Genomic DNA, 16,048 nt, shown 5'->3' with positions numbered 1-16,048 from the left:
GTAACCATTCTAGCATGCTGCATTGTCTTGTCTCGTGGGTGTAGGGAATGACAATAACAGGATCAAAATGCGTTTAGTATGCATTTTTGGGGTGCAACCGAAGTGCAATATATGCGATTTTTGGCGACATTTGTATCGTCAAAATGGCACCCTAAACGTTTTCAGAAGTACTTGTAACCATTCTAGCATGCTGCATTGTCTTGTCTTGTGGGTGTAGGGAATGAAAATAACAGGATCAGAATGCGTTTAGTATGCATTTTTGGGGTGCAACCGAAGTGCAATATATGCGATTTTTGGCGACATTTGTATCGTCAAAATGGCACCCTAAACGTGTTCAGAAGTACTTGTAACCATTCTAGCATGCTGCATTGTCTTGTCTTGTGGGTGTAGGGAATGACAATAACAGGATCAGAATGCGTTTAGTATGCATTTTTGGGGTGCAACCGAAGTGCAATATATGCGATTTTTGGCGACATTTGTATCGTCAAAATGGCACCCTAAACGTGTTCAGAAGTACTTGTAACCATTCTAGCATGCTGCATTGTCTTGTCTCGTGGGTGTAGGGAATGAAAATAACAGGATCAGAATGCGTTTAGTATGCATTTTTGGGGTGCAACCGAAGTGCAATATATGCGATTTTTGGCGACATTTGTATCGTCAAAATGGCACCCTAAACGTGTTCAGAAGTACTTGTAACAATTCTAGCATGCTGCATTGTCTTGTCTCGTGGGTGTAGGGAATGACAATAACAGAATCAGAATGCGTTTAGTATGCATTTTGGGGTGCAACCGAAGTGCAATATATGCGATTTTTGGCGACATTTGTATCGTCAAAATGGCACCCTAAACGTGTTCAGAAGTACTTGTAACCATTCTAGCATGCTGCATTGTCTTGTCTTGTGGGTGTAGGGAATGACAATAACAGGATCAGAATGCGTTTAGTATGCATTTTTGGGGTGCAACCGAAGTGCAATATATGCGATTTTTGGCGACATTTGTATCGTCAAAATGGCACCCTAAACGTGTTCAGAAGTACTTGTAACCATTCTAGCATGCTGCATTGTCTTGTCTCGTGGGTGTAGGGAATGAAAATAACAGGATCAGAATGCGTTTAGTATGCATTTTTGGGGTGCAACCGAAGTGCAATATATGCGATTTTTGGCGACATTTGTATCGTCAAAATGGCACCCTAAACGTGTTCAGAAGTACTTGTAACAATTCTAGCATGCTGCATTGTCTTGTCTCGTGGGTGTAGGGAATGACAATAACAGAATCAGAATGCGTTTAGTATGCATTTTGGGGTGCAACCGAAGTGCAATATATGCGATTTTTGGAGACATTTGTATCGTCAAAATGGCACCCTAAACGTGTTCAGAAGTACTTGTAACCATTCTAGCATGCTGCATTGTCTTGTCTCGTGGGTGTAGGGAATGAAAATAACAGGATCAGAATGCGTATAGTATGCATTTTTGGGGTGCAACCGAAGTGCAATATATGCGATTTTTGGCGACATTTGTATCGTCAAATTGGCACCCTAAACGTGTTCAGAAGTACTTGTAACCATTCTAGCATGCTGCATTGTCTTGTCTTGTGGGTGTAGGGAATGACAATAACAGGATCAGAATGCGTTTAGTATGCATTTTTGGGGTGCAACCGAAGTGCAATATATGCGATTTTTGGAGACATTTGTATCGTCAAAATGGCACCCTAAACGTGTTCAGAAGTACTTGTAACCATTCTAGCATGCTGCATTGTCTTGTCTCGTGGGTGTAGGGAATGACAATAACAGGATCAGAATGCGTTTAGTATGCATTTTTGGGGTGCAACCGAAGTGCAATATATGCGATTTTTGGCGACATTTGTATCGTCAAAATGGCACCCTAAACGTGTTCAGAAGTACTTGTAACCATTCTAGCATGCTGCATTGTCTTGTCTCGTGGGTGTAGGGAATGAAAATAACAGGATCAGAATGCGTTTAGTATGCATTTTTGGGGTGCAACCGAAGTGCAATATATGCGATTTTTGGCGACATTTGTATCGTCAAATTGGCACCCTAAACGTGTTCAGAAGTACTTGTAACCATTCTAGCATGCTGCATTGTCTTGTCTCGTGGGTGTAGGGAATGACAATAACAGGATCAGAATGCGTTTAGTATGCATTTTTGGGGTGCAACCGAAGTGCAATATATGCGATTTTTGGCGACATTTGTATCGTCAAATTGGCACCCTAAACGTGTTCAGAAGTACTTGTAACCATTCTAGCATGCTGCATTGTCTTGTCTCGTGGGTGTAGGGAATGACAATAACAGGATCAAAATGCGTTTAGTATGCATTTTTGGGGTGCAACCGAAGTGCAATATATGCGATTTTTGGCGACATTTGTATCGTCAAAATGGCACCCTAAACGTTTTCAGAAGTACTTGTAACCATTCTAGCATGCTGCATTGTCTTGTCTTGTGGGTGTAGGGAATGACAATAACAGGATCAGAATGCGTTTAGTATGCATTTTTGGGGTGCAACCGAAGTGCAATATATGCGATTTTTGGCGACATTTGTATCGTCAAAATGGCACCCTAAACGTTTTCAGAAGTACTTGTAACCATTCTAGCATGCTGCATTGTCTTGTCTCGTGGGTGTAGGGAATGACAATAACAGGATCAGAATGCGTATAGTATGCATTTTTGGGGTGCAACCGAAGTGCAATATATGCGATTTTTGGCGACATTTGTATCGTCAAATTGGCACCCTAAACGTGTTCAGAAGTACTTGTAACCATTCTAGCATGCTGCATTGTCTTGTCTCGTGGGTGTAGGGAATGAAAATAACAGGATCAGAATGCGTATAGTATGCATTTTTGGGGTGCAACCGAAGTGCAATATATGCGATTTTTGGCGACATTTGTATCGTCAAATTGGCACCCTAAACGTGTTCAGAAGTACTTGTAACCATTCTAGCATGCTGCATTGTCTTGTCTCGTGGGTGTAGGGAATGACAATAACAGGATCAGAATGCGTTTAGTATGCATTTTTGGGGTGCAACCGAAGTGCAATATATGCGATTTTTGGCGACATTTGTATCGTCAAAATGGCACCCTAAACGTGTTCAGAAGTACTTGTAACCATTCTAGCATGCTGCATTGTCTTGTCTCGTGGGTGTAGGGAATGAAAATAACAGGATCAGAATGCGTTTAGTATGCATTTTTGGGGTGCAACCGAAGTGCAATATATGCGATTTTTGGCGACATTTGTATCGTCAAATTGGCACCCTAAACGTGTTCAGAAGTACTTGTAACCATTCTAGCATGCTGCATTGTCTTGTCTCGTGGATGTAGGGAATGACAATAACAGGATCAGAATGCGTTTAGTATGCATTTTTGGGGTGCAACCGAAGTGCAATATATGCGATTTTTGGCGACATTTGTATCGTCAAAATGGCACCCTAAACGTGTTCAGAAGTACTTGTAACCATTCTAGCATGCTGCATTGTCTTGTCTCGTGGGTGTAGGGAATGAAAATAACAGGATCAGAATGCGTTTAGTATGCATTTTTGGGGTGCAACCGAAGTGCAATATATGCGATTTTTGGCGACATTTGTATCGTCAAATTGGCACCCTAAACGTGTTCAGAAGTACTTGTAACCATTCTAGCATGCTGCATTGTCTTGTCTCGTGGGTGTAGGGAATGACAATAACAGGATCAGAATGCGTTTAGTATGCATTTTTGGGGTGCAACCGAAGTGCAATATATGCGATTTTTGGCGACATTTGTATCGTCAAATTGGCACCCTAAACGTGTTCAGAAGTACTTGTAACCATTCTAGCATGCTGCATTGTCTTGTCTCGTGGGTGTAGGGAATGACAATAACAGGATCAAAATGCGTTTAGTATGCATTTTTGGGGTGCAACCGAAGTGCAATATATGCGATTTTTGGCGACATTTGTATCGTCAAAATGGCACCCTAAACGTTTTCAGAAGTACTTGTAACCATTCTAGCATGCTGCATTGTCTTGTCTTGTGGGTGTAGGGAATGACAATAACAGGATCAGAATGCGTTTAGTATGCATTTTTGGGGTGCAACCGAAGTGCAATATATGCGATTTTTGGCGACATTTGTATCGTCAAAATGGCACCCTAAACGTTTTCAGAAGTACTTGTAACCATTCTAGCATGCTGCATTGTCTTGTCTCGTGGGTGTAGGGAATGACAATAACAGGATCAGAATGCGTATAGTATGCATTTTTGGGGTGCAACCGAAGTGCAATATATGCGATTTTTGGCGACATTTGTATCGTCAAATTGGCACCCTAAACGTGTTCAGAAGTACTTGTAACCATTCTAGCATGCTGCATTGTCTTGTCTCGTGGGTGTAGGGAATGAAAATAACAGGATCAGAATGCGTATAGTATGCATTTTTGGGGTGCAACCGAAGTGCAATATATGCGATTTTTGGCGACATTTGTATCGTCAAATTGGCACCCTAAACGTGTTCAGAAGTACTTGTAACCATTCTAGCATGCTGCATTGTCTTGTCTTGTGGGTGTAGGGAATGACAATAACAGGATCAGAATGCGTTTAGTATGCATTTTTGGGGTGCAACCGAAGTGCAATATATGCGATTTTTGGAGACATTTGTATCGTCAAAATGGCACCCTAAACGTGTTCAGAAGTACTTGTAACCATTCTAGCATGCTGCATTGTCTTGTCTCGTGGGTGTAGGGAATGACAATAACAGGATCAGAATGCGTTTAGTATGCATTTTTGGGGTGCAACCGAAGTGCAATATATGCGATTTTTGGCGACATTTGTATCGTCAAAATGGCACCCTAAACGTTTTCAGAAGTACTTGTAACCATTCTAGCATGCTGCATTGTCTTGTCTTGTGGGTGTAGGGAATGACAATAACAGGATCAGAATGCGTTTAGTATGCATTTTTGGGGTGCAACCGAAGTGCAATATATGCGATTTTTGGCGACATTTGTATCGTCAAATTGGCACCCTAAACGTGTTCAGAAGTACTTGTAACCATTCTAGCATGCTGCATTGTCTTGTCTTGTGGGTGTAGGGAATGACAATAACAGGATCAGAATGCGTTTAGTATGCATTTTTGGGGTGCAACCGAAGTGCAATATATGCGATTTTTGGCGACATTTGTATCGTCAAAATGGCACCCTAAACGTGTTCAGAAGTACTTGTAACCATTCTAGCATGCTGCATTGTCTTGTCTCGTGGGTGTAGGGAATGAAAATAACAGGATCAGAATGCGTTTAGTATGCATTTTTGGGGTGCAACCGAAGTGCAATATATGCGATTTTTGGCGACATTTGTATCGTCAAAATGGCACCCTAAACGTGTTCAGAAGTACTTGTAACCATTCTAGCATGCTGCATTGTCTTGTCTTGTGGGTGTAGGGAATGACAATAACAGGATCAGAATGCGTTTAGTATGCATTTTTGGGGTGCAACCGAAGTGCAATATATGCGATTTTTGGCGACATTTGTATCGTCAAAATGGCACCCTAAACGTGTTCAGAAGTACTTGTAACCATTCTAGCATGCTGCATTGTCTTGTCTTGTGGGTGTAGGGAATGAAAATAACAGGATCAGAATGCGTTTAGTATGCATTTTTGGGGTGCAACCGAAGTGCAATATATGCGATTTTTGGCGACATTTGTATCGTCAAAATGGCACCCTAAACGTGTTCAGAAGTACTTGTAACCATTCTAGCATGCTGCATTGTCTTGTCTTGTGGGTGTAGGGAATGACAATAACAGGATCAGAATGCGTTTAGTATGCATTTTTGGGGTGCAACCGAAGTGCAATATATGCGATTTTTGGCGACATTTGTATCGTCAAAATGGCACCCTAAACGTGTTCAGAAGTACTTGTAACCATTCTAGCATGCTGCATTGTCTTGTCTCGTGGGTGTAGGGAATGAAAATAACAGGATCAGAATGCGTTTAGTATGCATTTTTGGGGTGCAACCGAAGTGCAATATATGCGATTTTTGGCGACATTTGTATCGTCAAAATGGCACCCTAAACGTGTTCAGAAGTACTTGTAACAATTCTAGCATGCTGCATTGTCTTGTCTCGTGGGTGTAGGGAATGACAATAACAGAATCAGAATGCGTTTAGTATGCATTTTGGGGTGCAACCGAAGTGCAATATATGCGATTTTTGGAGACATTTGTATCGTCAAAATGGCACCCTAAACGTGTTCAGAAGTACTTGTAACCATTCTAGCATGCTGCATTGTCTTGTCTCGTGGGTGTAGGGAATGAAAATAACAGGATCAGAATGCGTATAGTATGCATTTTTGGGGTGCAACCGAAGTGCAATATATGCGATTTTTGGCGACATTTGTATCGTCAAATTGGCACCCTAAACGTGTTCAGAAGTACTTGTAACCATTCTAGCATGCTGCATTGTCTTGTCTTGTGGGTGTAGGGAATGACAATAACAGGATCAGAATGCGTTTAGTATGCATTTTTGGGGTGCAACCGAAGTGCAATATATGCGATTTTTGGAGACATTTGTATCGTCAAAATGGCACCCTAAACGTGTTCAGAAGTACTTGTAACCATTCTAGCATGCTGCATTGTCTTGTCTCGTGGGTGTAGGGAATGACAATAACAGGATCAGAATGCGTTTAGTATGCATTTTTGGGGTGCAACCGAAGTGCAATATATGCGATTTTTGGCGACATTTGTATCGTCAAAATGGCACCCTAAACGTGTTCAGAAGTACTTGTAACCATTCTAGCATGCTGCATTGTCTTGTCTCGTGGGTGTAGGGAATGAAAATAACAGGATCAGAATGCGTTTAGTATGCATTTTTGGGGTGCAACCGAAGTGCAATATATGCGATTTTTGGCGACATTTGTATCGTCAAATTGGCACCCTAAACGTGTTCAGAAGTACTTGTAACCATTCTAGCATGCTGCATTGTCTTGTCTCGTGGATGTAGGGAATGACAATAACAGGATCAGAATGCGTTTAGTATGCATTTTTGGGGTGCAACCGAAGTGCAATATATGCGATTTTTGGCGACATTTGTATCGTCAAAATGGCACCCTAAACGTGTTCAGAAGTACTTGTAACCATTCTAGCATGCTGCATTGTCTTGTCTCGTGGGTGTAGGGAATGAAAATAACAGGATCAGAATGCGTTTAGTATGCATTTTTGGGGTGCAACCGAAGTGCAATATATGCGATTTTTGGCGACATTTGTATCGTCAAATTGGCACCCTAAACGTGTTCAGAAGTACTTGTAACCATTCTAGCATGCTGCATTGTCTTGTCTCGTGGGTGTAGGGAATGACAATAACAGGATCAGAATGCGTTTAGTATGCATTTTTGGGGTGCAACCGAAGTGCAATATATGCGATTTTTGGCGACATTTGTATCGTCAAAATGGCACCCTAAACGTTTTCAGAAGTACTTGTAACCATTCTAGCATGCTGCATTGTCTTGTCTTGTGGGTGTAGGGAATGACAATAACAGGATCAGAATGCGTTTAGTATGCATTTTTGGGGTGCAACCGAAGTGCAATATATGCGATTTTTGGCGACATTTGTATCGTCAAATTGGCACCCTAAACGTGTTCAGAAGTACTTGTAACCATTCTAGCATGCTGCATTGTCTTGTCTCGTGGGTGTAGGGAATGACAATAACAGGATCAAAATGCGTTTAGTATGCATTTTTGGGGTGCAACCGAAGTGCAATATATGCGATTTTTGGCGACATTTGTATCGTCAAAATGGCACCCTAAACGTTTTCAGAAGTACTTGTAACCATTCTAGCATGCTGCATTGTCTTGTCTTGTGGGTGTAGGGAATGACAATAACAGGATCAGAATGCGTTTAGTATGCATTTTTGGGGTGCAACCGAAGTGCAATATATGCGATTTTTGGCGACATTTGTATCGTCAAAATGGCACCCTAAACGTTTTCAGAAGTACTTGTAACCATTCTAGCATGCTGCATTGTCTTGTCTCGTGGGTGTAGGGAATGACAATAACAGGATCAGAATGCGTATAGTATGCATTTTTGGGGTGCAACCGAAGTGCAATATATGCGATTTTTGGCGACATTTGTATCGTCAAATTGGCACCCTAAACGTGTTCAGAAGTACTTGTAACCATTCTAGCATGCTGCATTGTCTTGTCTCGTGGGTGTAGGGAATGAAAATAACAGGATCAGAATGCGTATAGTATGCATTTTTGGGGTGCAACCGAAGTGCAATATATGCGATTTTTGGCGACATTTGTATCGTCAAATTGGCACCCTAAACGTGTTCAGAAGTACTTGTAACCATTCTAGCATGCTGCATTGTCTTGTCTTGTGGGTGTAGGGAATGACAATAACAGGATCAGAATGCGTTTAGTATGCATTTTTGGGGTGCAACCGAAGTGCAATATATGCGATTTTTGGAGACATTTGTATCGTCAAAATGGCACCCTAAACGTGTTCAGAAGTACTTGTAACCATTCTAGCATGCTGCATTGTCTTGTCTCGTGGGTGTAGGGAATGACAATAACAGGATCAGAATGCGTTTAGTATGCATTTTTGGGGTGCAACCGAAGTGCAATATATGCGATTTTTGGCGACATTTGTATCGTCAAAATGGCACCCTAAACGTGTTCAGAAGTACTTGTAACCATTCTAGCATGCTGCATTGTCTTGTCTCGTGGGTGTAGGGAATGACAATAACAGGATCAGAATGCGTTTAGTATGCATTTTTGGGGTGCAACCGAAGTGCAATATATGCGATTTTTGGCGACATTTGTATCGTCAAAATGGCACCCTAAACGTGTTCAGAAGTACTTGTAACCATTCTAGCATGCTGCATTGTCTTGTCTCGTGGGTGTAGGGAATGACAATAACAGGATCAGAATGCGTTTAGTATGCATTTTTGGGGTGCAACCGAAGTGCAATATATGCGATTTTTGGCGACATTTGTATCGTCAAATTGGCACCCTAAACGTGTTCAGAAGTACTTGTAACCATTCTAGCATGCTGCATTGTCTTGTCTCGTGGGTGTAGGGAATGACAATAACAGGATCAAAATGCGTTTAGTATGCATTTTTGGGGTGCAACCGAAGTGCAATATATGCGATTTTTGGCGACATTTGTATCGTCAAAATGGCACCCTAAACGTTTTCAGAAGTACTTGTAACCATTCTAGCATGCTGCATTGTCTTGTCTTGTGGGTGTAGGGAATGACAATAACAGGATCAGAATGCGTTTAGTATGCATTTTTGGGGTGCAACCGAAGTGCAATATATGCGATTTTTGGCGACATTTGTATCGTCAAAATGGCACCCTAAACGTGTTCAGAAGTACTTGTAACCATTCTAGCATGCTGCATTGTCTTGTCTCGTGGGTGTAGGGAATGAAAATAACAGGATCAGAATGCGTTTAGTATGCATTTTTGGGGTGCAACCGAAGTGCAATATATGCGATTTTTGGCGACATTTGTATCGTCAAAATGGCACCCTAAACGTGTTCAGAAGTACTTGTAACCATTCTAGCATGCTGCATTGTCTTGTCTCGTGGGTGTAGGGAATGACAATAACAGGATCAGAATGCGTTTAGTATGCATTTTTGGGGTGCAACCGAAGTGCAATATATGCGATTTTTGGCGACATTTGTATCGTCAAAATGGCACCCTAAACGTTTTCAGAAGTACTTGTAACCATTCTAGCATGCTGCATTGTCTTGTCTTGTGGGTGTAGGGAATGACAATAACAGGATCAGAATGCGTTTAGTATGCATTTTTGGGGTGCAACCGAAGTGCAATATATGCGATTTTTGGCGACATTTGTATCGTCAAATTGGCACCCTAAACGTGTTCAGAAGTACTTGTAACCATTCTAGCATGCTGCATTGTCTTGTCTTGTGGGTGTAGGGAATGACAATAACAGGATCAGAATGCGTTTAGTATGCATTTTTGGGGTGCAACCGAAGTGCAATATATGCGATTTTTGGCGACATTTGTATCGTCAAAATGGCACCCTAAACGTGTTCAGAAGTACTTGTAACCATTCTAGCATGCTGCATTGTCTTGTCTCGTGGGTGTAGGGAATGAAAATAACAGGATCAGAATGCGTTTAGTATGCATTTTTGGGGTGCAACCGAAGTGCAATATATGCGATTTTTGGCGACATTTGTATCGTCAAAATGGCACCCTAAACGTGTTCAGAAGTACTTGTAACCATTCTAGCATGCTGCATTGTCTTGTCTCGTGGGTGTAGGGAATGAAAATAACAGGATCAGAATGCGTTTAGTATGCATTTTTGGGGTGCAACCGAAGTGCAATATATGCGATTTTTGGCGACATTTGTATCGTCAAAATGGCACCCTAAACGTGTTCAGAAGTACTTGTAACCATTCTAGCATGCTGCATTGTCTTGTCTTGTGGGTGTAGGGAATGACAATAACAGGATCAGAATGCGTTTAGTATGCATTTTTGGGGTGCAACCGAAGTGCAATATATGCGATTTTTGGCGACATTTGTATCGTCAAAATGGCACCCTAAACGTGTTCAGAAGTACTTGTAACCATTCTAGCATGCTGCATTGTCTTGTCTCGTGGGTGTAGGGAATGAAAATAACAGGATCAGAATGCGTTTAGTATGCATTTTTGGGGTGCAACCGAAGTGCAATATATGCGATTTTTGGCGACATTTTTATCGTCAAAATGGCACCCTAAACGTGTTCAGAAGTACTTGTAACAATTCTAGCATGCTGCATTGTCTTGTCTCGTGGGTGTAGGGAATGACAATAACAGAATCAGAATGCGTTTAGTATGCATTTTGGGGTGCAACCGAAGTGCAATATATGCGATTTTTGGAGACATTTGTATCGTCAAAATGGCACCCTAAACGTGTTCAGAAGTACTTGTAACCATTCTAGCATGCTGCATTGTCTTGTCTCGTGGGTGTAGGGAATGAAAATAACAGGATCAGAATGCGTATAGTATGCATTTTTGGGGTGCAACCGAAGTGCAATATATGCGATTTTTGGCGACATTTGTATCGTCAAATTGGCACCCTAAACGTGTTCAGAAGTACTTGTAACCATTCTAGCATGCTGCATTGTCTTGTCTTGTGAGTGTAAGGAATGACAATAACAGGATCAGAATGCGTTTAGTATGCATTTTTGGGGTGCAACCGAAGTGCAATATATGCGATTTTTGGAGACATTTGTATCGTCAAAATGGCACCCTAAACGTGTTCAGAAGTACTTGTAACCATTCTAGCATGCTGCATTGTCTTGTCTCGTGGGTGTAGGGAATGACAATAACAGGATCAGAATGCGTTTAGTATGCATTTTTGGGGTGCAACCGAAGTGCAATATATGCGATTTTTGGCGACATTTGTATCGTCAAAATGGCACCCTAAACGTGTTCAGAAGTACTTGTAACCATTCTAGCATGCTGCATTGTCTTGTCTCGTGGGTGTAGGGAATGAAAATAACAGGATCAGAATGCGTTTAGTATGCATTTTTGGGGTGCAACCGAAGTGCAATATATGCGATTTTTGGCGACATTTGTATCGTCAAATTGGCACCCTAAACGTGTTCAGAAGTACTTGTAACCATTCTAGCATGCTGCATTGTCTTGTCTCGTGGATGTAGGGAATGACAATAACAGGATCAGAATGCGTTTAGTATGCATTTTTGGGGTGCAACCGAAGTGCAATATATGCGATTTTTGGCGACATTTGTATCGTCAAAATGGCACCCTAAACGTGTTCAGAAGTACTTGTAACCATTCTAGCATGCTGCATTGTCTTGTCTCGTGGGTGTAGGGAATGACAATAACAGGATCAGAATGCGTTTAGTATGCATTTTTGGGGTGCAACCGAAGTGCCATATATGCGATTTTTGGCGACATTTGTATCGTCAAAATGGCACCCTAAACGTGCTACACTATGTTTGTTTTGATTTGCTATGAAAGTTTGACTGATAAAAAGAGGGGTTCGTGGATTTTCCTATGTTTCGAGGGGTGCATCGATTAGCTTGGGACCGAAGAGAGTACCAGAGCTGAGCCAAAAAGTTGAGCACGTTATTTCGGGACCTTCTAGTCTTAGAGTTACCTCTATGCTACTAGTCTTAGAGTTACCTCTATGATTTCAGTGCAGTCAAGAGAAATTGCCGCAGCCGAGTAAATCTCATCCGGACCATTTCCCGACAGAATAGATCGAACAACCGCAGCATCCGTTTTCACGTGGCGAGTGCAATTATCGACAGTCGCCATCTATACGGGTTGGAGATGACCTGCATCGCAACGGATAAGCTTTTAGCTACGTTAGCACCAGTCTACAACACCTACGTCCGGATTGTCTCTGGCCTGCTACCATCGACGCAGGCATCCTGCCTTTCCGCTTCCGTATAAACCGCAGCTATCGCAACCAAAGCCGCTGTTTCAATCTCGAAGACATCCGGAAATCAAGGGATCTTCCTCCTCGACGGGGGGAACAGACTCCTCTGCACCCGGGACGGGACTTGACAATCGAGCTTCTCCCTCTTCTTAATGTTTTTTTTTAAAGAATGCCCTTCGGAAAGTTGTGCGTGGTGTTTGACGGAGTTGACCAATGATTTTTTTTTATCTAGTTCGTTTATTTGGAAGGCTCAATCGCGGTAGCTTTACGGAGCCGATAATTCATTGTTCACTGTGTGTAACAAAATTCACTTAATTCTATGTCTAGTAGGAGTTGGGCCGATTACTCGCGGCTTACTCGAGGTTAGAAGGGTACATTTTCGAAGGATAGGATCAGGGGAGGAGCTTGGGGAGTTGACCAATGATGCCAGGAATATAAATTATGTTTTCATCATTTTTGCTCAACACAATAAAAACAATCATAATCAAACAACAATATCCATCGCTTAAAACACGCAGTGCACTAAATTTTATAACTTTCCTTTCGCAAATATATATAATTAACAACGCATCATTTCGGCATCTGCCATCAGCCAGATTGATGCAATCCCTCTCCCTAATAAAAAATAACCATAAACGAACGATAACCCAAATCATTGAACTATTCCACAAATGGTTTGGATGATACCCAGAACACGTCGTTAAGCAAATTAACCATACAATTTTTATTAGGGCTGTCCTTTTTATTCCACGATTGCTACTGTCAAATCGACTAATCAGAAACTGGCTCGGATTTGACAGCAAATTGGCTCGAAATCGCTACCCGATTGTCAAGTCCTGTACCAGCTCTGCACGGCTGCCAACGAAGATCTCCCCCCAGTGGCCACTGGCATGGAGACAAATGCTGGCAAACACCATTACCGAAAATCGAAAGCCGGATTAAGGACAGGTTCAAAGCCGGAGACAATTTCGTGGCCATGAAAAGGACTGTAGATGAAATGTTAGGAGAAAAATACCCCACGCACACTCATCGATACACGGACGGATCTCGCTCTCGGACCGGGGTGGGTATCGGTCTAGCCGGAAACATCACCTCGATCACACCAGCTAGCTGCAGCTTACCGCCGCAATGTTCTGTCTTCTCTGCTGAAGCTGCTGCCATCTTCATCGCTGCTACAACGCTCTCCAACCGACCGATCCTGGTCCTCACGGATTCGCACTGCGTCATACAAGCCCTGAAATCCGATGCCCTGACTCATCCCTGGGTATAGGCGACGATGAAGTCCGCGCCACCAAACACGGTATTCTGCTGGGTTCCGGGGCACTGTGGAATACCAGGCAACTCTGAAGCTGGCTTTCTGGCTGGGACAGGACCATCTGCCCCTCGCTATACCAACGAAGTACCGTTACACGATGTCGAACGCTGGATCGTGAGCAAAGTACGGGAAGTTTGGGACGCAGAGTGGGCTAAAAACCGCTCCCTCTTCATCAGACGGATGAAAGGGACGACGAGGAAACGGACAGAACAGTTGAACCAGCGGGATCAGAAGATAGCGTCGCGTTTGAGGACCGGTCACACCAAGATCTCGCACAATTTCGGTGGAACGCCGTTCCACAGGACTTGCGTCGGTTGTAGACGTCCAGCCTCAATCGAGCACATTCTATGCGTATGCCCTCAGTATCAGAACCTGCGGGAATTCCACGGGCTTCCAAATAGCATACGCAAAGCTGTTGAATATTACATCGAAACTGCTGCAACCAGGTCAATCCATCGGTTGTGTAATATCACATTGTACAATGTACATCGATTTTGCGAATAAAATTACATCCATTGATGTAATATTGTATCTGCGTTTTGCTATTACATCATTATTTCATACATCAGCTTGAATTACGTTGATCGATATTACATTTTTTTTTTGCTGTGTAGATTAGCTTGGGACCGAAGATAGTACCAGAGCTGAGCCAAAAAGTTGAGCTCGTTTCTTCGGGACCTTCTGGTCTTAGACTTACCTCTATGGTTGCAGTGGCTTACTTATTGAGCAGAAAACTCGTGTGACTGTTTTTGCTTACTGAGCAGCCCGAAAAAAAAAAATTCAGTGAAATTTTCAGTAGAAACAATGTTCTTACATTAATATTTATTGTTGACAATAAAAATGATTGTTATAATGTTGTATCCTTCCGAAAACGGCAAAACTGCTACCTAGCTGTACAATGAATGTACATAATAAAATGTCATGAGTCTAATCTCAAGCCCATCCACATTCAAGATTCCTCAATCGTTTCATTTGTTATTATGACTACATGGCAATAACAGCAACTCGATGATTAAAAAGGTACTCGTTTGCCTAGCGGGTGGTGGGTTGACAACCTGGAAGAAGCGGAATACCTAGTCCTGGTCCTCACAAGTTCCTACTTCACGCCTCCCCGAGTCATATGATAACAAAAGACTACCAGCTGAAACATGGACACAGCTGGGTAGCGTAGCCTGGGCAATGTTGCCAGTCCGGCAATAGCAAAGTGAAGAGGTGCGACGCGAACACTGGCGTGGTAACCACATGGTACGGTGATAGAGGAAATGCTCCACCAAACCCGAGCGTCTGTTCACCATGGAGGTGCGGCTCAAAACGGCGTCTTTTCTCCATGTTAGGAGCGGCTGATCACCGTTCTAGCAAAGATGAATACTAAGATGAAACTGTCGGAAGAAAAACTTTCTATTTTAGTGTCCTCTTTCACGGTCCCTTTCATCCAATGAGAACCCCCCGTATTCAAGGTAATTTTGTGGTTTTGCTGCCCCCTCGGAAGAGATGAAATTTTGCGCTCATTTTTATCAAAACAATCACACCAAAATCAGAGATGTCCCATTTTTTAATTACTCGATTAACAACTAATCGATTATTTTTTGTTCGCTGTGCTGCCATTTTTTCACCAATGAGAGTGCAGCACATGTTTGAAACGATCGGTGATGATCCTGTGGAGATGTTAATGCTATATCGGCATGATCTAACCGATTACAAATAGTTTACTTTTCGATTCGTTAATCGATAAAACGATTATTCGAATGAAAATCGGCCATCACTAGATGAATGTGAAACGTCATTTCAAATATAAGGACCGTACATAAATAATGATACAATTTGAAAGGGACCGGGGCTAATCACAAATTACGTCCCCACGGTAACTGAAACAAATACGAGTGTTCACCGGTTGGTTCTAGTGCCAGCTGCTGTGCACGATGGTTCCCCGGCGAGACAGGGGGTTGGGGCAGGCCCAACAAGCCGCCCAAAAAAAAAAAACAAAGTTGTAAATACTGAAGAAAGAAATACGGATCGGAACAATCGGCAAAGATCTACGCGACGAAATAAGGACTACGAGTGAAAACTCGGAACTGCAAATCGCTTGGCTTCCCGGGCTGCGATAGGTTATTCTAAGAGAAGGCGACCTGCGGACCCTTCGCAGAATACGAGGCTGGCGAATTGTGGCCATGGATCGAGTAGAGTGGAGACGACTTCTTCGGACAGCAGAGGACAACATGGCCTTAGCCTGATTGGTAAGGTAAGGTAAGTCGTTTGCCTTACTGAGCAGAAGACCGTGGATCATACTTTTTATATGATCGGTAGGACATCAATTCAGCTTATCGTTTACCAAAACGAACCCTGCTACAAACCCAGC

The sequence above is a fragment of the Ochlerotatus camptorhynchus genome, unplaced genomic scaffold (genome assembly GCF_037179485.1).
Source record: "Ochlerotatus camptorhynchus isolate MF236.1 unplaced genomic scaffold, CSIRO-AGI_Acam_v1.1 ptg000213l, whole genome shotgun sequence".
Taxonomy (NCBI): domain Eukaryota; kingdom Metazoa; phylum Arthropoda; class Insecta; order Diptera; family Culicidae; genus Ochlerotatus; species Ochlerotatus camptorhynchus.
The sequence above is the reverse complement of the archived record's forward strand: the minus strand, read 5'-3'. Positions refer to the sequence as shown.